The sequence below is a fragment of the Belonocnema kinseyi genome, chromosome 7 (assembly GCF_010883055.1).
Source record: "Belonocnema kinseyi isolate 2016_QV_RU_SX_M_011 chromosome 7, B_treatae_v1, whole genome shotgun sequence".
NCBI lineage: Eukaryota > Metazoa > Arthropoda > Insecta > Hymenoptera > Cynipidae > Belonocnema > Belonocnema kinseyi.
The window spans coordinates 94199381-94205233 of record NC_046663.1 but is presented as its reverse complement, the minus strand read 5'-3'; the positions used below and the strand labels follow the sequence as shown (position 1 = coordinate 94205233).

The following is a 5853-nucleotide window of genomic DNA, read 5'->3' as shown; positions in this document are numbered from 1 at the left end:
GATCAACAGACCTGACAATCCTGTTCATTTTAAATTAAAATTCACTTCATTCTTTCTAGGTGTTGTTTTGTTTAAATTTCATCAAAGGCTTAAAGAATAAATTTGAGGGTCTCCGTTTTTGGGTCCCAAACGGGACCGGAGGCCTACGGTCCTGAATCAGCTACCGATGAATGTGCAGTGGACGTTGGGCCACATTATGTTGGCCATGTCATGCTCAGTCTGCAACGGGCTCACCATCCGATCGTGTCGACTCAAGCAGTAAAATCCACCTTTAAAAAAAATCGCGTTCGGTTTTTTGACGCGTGACGTTTTTCGGCCAGTGAATCCAGGAGTATCCCATATTCTCCTTGTAAGTGATCCATGGATCATTGATCCACTTTTAATTTTTCATTTAATCCTTTCTTTTTCCCTCAAATATCGGGACCACTATCCCTTTCTATGCTCCATGCGAGCACGTGGAGAACCTGAGAAAGTTCATGCCATTAACGACCACTTATCGTTGCATCAGTGATCGCTTTTTCCAGAAAAATGTATTACTCTATGTGAGTTCAAGAAATGTAGAGAAGGGGTTTCTCGTTGAACAGGATTTATTTATATTTTATAGGAATTGTAAGAAATTATTCAGAATGAGTTGCAATTAGAAGTGAGATTTCGTTTGTTCAAATTTTAATACAATTTGAACGCGCTTCGAATATCGGATTTTTCGAAGTAGGAAAATCCTATGTTCCAAGCGCGTTCAAAATTGTATTGAAAATTCGTAAAAAGGACCGCACCACAGAAAAAATGGACGATAAACTTTACATCGATTTCCGACGAAAGATTCGCTGCAACAAAAATTAACTTCACAGGATAAATTTTACACAAATATCGTTTAAACTTTCTTTTGTTTTTCCATGACAAACACATATTTTTCGAAAGACCCGAAGTGGGCTGAACAAAACTTTATCACTCTAAAAAATTTCCTGCAACAAATTTTATTCTTATTTTTTTCTGTGACAACTCTAGTTGTAATAAAAGAGAGTATTTTCTTTAGAAGATCGTAAAGGCCTCGCGAGGGTATTAGGATTATTTGGAAATTTCATATAATTAAAAAAGAATTTACTGTGCAATGTAGATTTGTGAAACGAGTGAATTTACGTTAAGAAGTAAAACTTCAATTAATATCTTATCAAAAATAATTTCCACTTCGATATTTTTTAAATCCTATAGGAATTTCGATATTTCTGATGAAGTCAACATTTTTTTGAGGAAAAAGAAACATTTGTGCTAGAAAAATCATAAATTCATGAGAATCCGTTATTCAGAACATAAATTCTATAGTAAAGGAAGTCAACGCCAACTTAATTTTGAGTAGTAGATAATTAGATTCACCATCATAAAATGAGATAGAGAATGTATGAATATGTTGTTTGTATTACTAGAACCGCAATCGAAGTACGGTTAGAACGAATAAATTACTATTTGATTGGATTCACGTTGGTTTTTGGAGTAACATTCACACATTTTTAATTAGTGAGAATAGTTGTGGCTATTCGATAGGGCCTTGGAAAAATGGGTGGACTGATTTATTTGAAGCAGTCTATTTGTGCCAACATTTTGGTACAAATAGTCTTTTTGTCAAGTCCTGTTATTTGTAACGAAATTTCGGTACACGTAGACACGGCCTTTATTTTATGATTTTGGCTTAAAATCCTTTTAAAATAAATGGAAAAAGCTTGAAGATAAAATATTTCAAAATTTTTAATGTCCTAAGTTCAACCAAAAAGAGGCATCAGAAGATATCGTTTAAAAACTTGAACTTCTTCTTGTAGAATGTATTTTTTCCGTTCACCAAAAGTAAATATTGCAAATAGAAATAATTGACAGAGAATAAAATTCCACGGAGAAAGTTCTTCTTTTGAAAATATTTTAATTTGCACATTTTTGCAATAAATTTAAATTTAGTTTACCGTGAAAAATTCCTATTGTACTCAAAATCCGCGATTCAAATCACGAGTTCCACATAATTTCCTTATGTTTACGCAACAATTGCAAATAATTACCATATCATCAAAGGAAGATTGTGCTCGGAATTATAAATGTATTTTAAGAATAGGAAGCTAGCTTTTACTTCAAATAAATTACTAATGTATGTTAAAATATATATTGCATAATTATAGCAACAGAAAAACGAAAAAATGATAGAAGTTAAATTTTGATGCTTTTTAGAGTTGCACAATAGAAAATTATGCGCAATTATTTAATTAAGTTTATATATGTGGTAGGTATATGCATAATGAATATATGTACGAATCCTTTAATATTCCGTGGATCTAATTAGAAGAGAACAATGGTAATTTGTAATAATAATAATTTTCTGCACGGGGAAACTATTGGTTGCAAAATTCGTTATTATAATATTTATTCTTACAATAGTTCGATGGCAAGATTGCATATAATCACAAAAATGTAGTAATATTGCCACAGCGATACGATGACATGCTCTTTCCATATCAACTTCACAATATGTAATATTCGCAGTAGTAACGTTTGCACTAGTGATTCTTTATTCTAGCTTGAAATTGTCTTATTGTACATATAAATGTTATAATATCAAATTTTGGAACCAAAAGTTTCCTCGTGTAGGAGTTAATGTCATTCAATAGTTTCTCAAAGTCAAATATAGAGAGATCTCACATAAAAATGAAAGTAATTTCTGTCCCAAAAGTGAACCATTATTGTTTTTTTTAGTTGACATGAACAGTGACCATTTATAATATCTGATTCTAAAAGAAAAAGTCGTGAGTGACAGACTGCGAAATCGACAATTACAAGAGTGATTAACGCCATTGTTCATTCGTCACTTCCATTTGGAGCTGCGCTATAATCGAAATAATAATTGATATATTATTCTGCATTCTATGTCACACTGCACAAACAAAATAATAATCAAGAATCTGTATTTTAATATCCTCCAATACTTAAAAAAACATGTATTTCTAATGTAATTTGAAAAATTCTTTACATAACTTTTTATATCCTAGGATATAGACCCACTGCAGATTTATTTTTCAATTTGAGGACCAAAATTTTTCCAAGAGTTGACAGTTTGACACGTAATTTTCAAATAAGGTCAACTTTTGTTCAAGCTCTAATGTTTTTGTTTATTGTGATAATCCACTTGCCTTTTTTTATTTGATCATATTTACCCTTCTCTTTGGATATCCGACAAAAAATTGAAAAAGTTCTAAATGAATGAAAAATATTTTTAAAAAAAATTGTACCTTTAGCAATTGTACGCAAAAAAAAATCCATGACATTTTTTAAATATCTTAAGTATAATTCAGAAGTAAAATAAAAAATTCAATTTTAGAAGAAAATCGGCTTGTATGCAAAATAGTTTAGCCCACATAGAAATTGAAACTCATTTAATTTAAGAAATTGTTAACTGTAAATAATTCTTTGGAAACTTGAAAGACACTTTCTTTTTAAAATAATTAATTATCAAAACTTTGTTATTTCAAATTGCTTAATTCAGAAGTCAAAAATTTGCGAACTGTTTGACTATGAGTCCCGCTAATTTCAAATATACTTTTAAAGGCTTTAAATGGTACTCGTCTCAAAATTTTTAAAGTATGATACTTAAATCAATTCAAGTTTGAAAACTACATGTTATATACGTTTACTTTTCAATCTTACTCAGTATATGTACCTTAAATTGATTAAATTTTAAGACATTTAATTTTTTATTTAGTCGTAATAAATGTTTTAATAGTATATTTTTCAATTTTATACAATTTCAACCTCAAATATGAAATTTAAAATGATTATTTCCTGAAAACTTTTTATAATAATTTAATTTAATTTTGAGTGACTTGCATTTCATTTATTCTTTTTTTTTACTTTTTAGGGCTTTTAAGTTAAACTCTTTTTTTGTAAGATCGTAGAATTTTTAAGCTTTCATTTTTTAAGGCGTCAAATTTGAAATTACTCAGATTTATCGTTTATCCTTGAAAAATCTTCATCCCTAAATTTTCATTGGCTAAATTTGACATGCTTCAATTCGATATCGGTCAATCTTGAAAGACTTTCAATGAACAATTTATCTTTTTTTTTAACTTTTATTTTACGTTTGGTTGATTTTAACAGAGATAAATTTCTTAAGTGTGAAATTTGCATACATGCTTATTTTAGTTTTTCGTATTCAAACTTAAATCTTTCAAAGGAGCCTGGTAAATATGTTTTTGGCCGCAGAATAAGAAAAACGTAATTTTCTATGGAAATATAAACTGAGAAAGATTTCATTGGTAAGTCCACACGTCGTCCTTTTAAAATACAATTTTGACGGCAATGTCATTCCAATTAAATGATTCTTTTTCAAAAAGATCAAAAATGGGTTGAAAAGGGCCTCCAGGTAATGCCTGACTATAGAGTCCCTAATCCCATAAGGTCAGCAGACGAACTTTATTGGAAGTGCTCGCATTCCCCTGAAAATTTGGTCAGAAAAGTGGAAAACTGTAGAAAACCAAAACTCCACGGCACAACCGGTTAACGAAAGACGAGTTGAAATTTAGTGTTCTTGGAACATAAAGCTTGCATAAAAGTTGACCTTTTTTTAGCTTAACTTAAACATGGTATCAGAATATCTCTAATTTCAAAAACGTCTCGTGTCTTTTACTTTTACTCTACTTTTACAAGAAATGTATTTCAAGAAGCGTATGCAATTTCTCGGCGTCAGGTACACCGCTTGGCGATATTGCGCTTATTTCCAATTACTCTTAATCACGTGACTGTCTTTCTTTGTAAACGCAATGGAGTTAGGTGTACATGTCTATGAGACATGGATTCGCGTATGTAGAGATTTTTTTGCGTTCTATATGATCCGCATGAAAATTCCCTGTTTATAGAAAAGTAAAAAAATTCCTTAAGGCCATGTGACAAGTGGGTCACTTGACCAGATTCCTACCTTACCGCCACTTTTTAAATTCCTAACTTATTTTCAGACGAAGAGCCATATGGAGTTGAAAATTTGGGATAATAAATCGGAAGCACTAAGAAAGGTAGTTTTTGTCCTAAATTTGAACAATTATGAAAAAAGCCAAAAAAATTTATTTACAAAAAAAACTTTTGTTTTATAATAATAAAAATGTAGGACCGGCCCCACTATTCTTAGCGCTTCTTGCTTAGTATCCCAAATTTTCAACTTGATGTGACGCTTCGTGTGAAAGTAAGTTAGGAAATAATCAAATTAGCGGTAAGGTAGGAATCTGGTCACGTGACCCACTTATTACATGGCCCTAAAACGAATATAAGTCCATCTGTAGTTTTGTTAAGTTCCTACTTATATTCTGCAATGGGTTCAAGAAAATATATTCATCTAAATACCGTCTATTATAGGGTAAGTTGGAAATATACAGAACCAGAAAAAATTATATACATGCCTACTTATCAAGCGGTTGCTAAATCCCCTTAATTTGTGTAATGTTTACATTAAATTTTTCTCCTTACACAGGAAAAAAATGTTCATTACGTTTTACAGAACTAATCCTATAGTAGAGGATTCGATGGGTAGTTTAATAAAAGTAAAATCGCAGTGCGTTGAACTATTCAAAGAAATGTATTACAAAGTTCTATACAATTTAAAGGCCGAGGTGACGTAATCTCTATTAGAAGGCAGGATACGAAAAACGCAGACTAGTCTCAAAACTATACAGAACAGTTCTATAAAATGATGACCAATTTTCCGCCAAACAAAATTAATTTTATGTAATATTATTGTTACTACGAGGGTAGTTCAATAAGTCCTTAGAATGACCAACAGATGGCGCGCGAATCGCTCCAAATCATCTGTTTTCAGTCAGCACCACTCCCGAC

General features: G+C 31.1%; 1 protein-coding gene across 1 annotated transcript in view; it reads left to right on the top strand.

The window, feature by feature from the left end:
* Positions 1 to 215: 215 nt before the first annotated feature.
* LOC117177118 (putative fatty acyl-CoA reductase CG5065) overlaps positions 216 to 5853 on the top strand; it is a 66033-nt gene continuing 60395 nt past the window's right edge. The window contains exon 1 of the mRNA XM_033367612.1: positions 216 to 349. The gene's annotated coding sequence lies outside the window, so the exon portion shown is untranslated. The remainder of the gene's footprint in view (positions 350 to 5853) is intronic.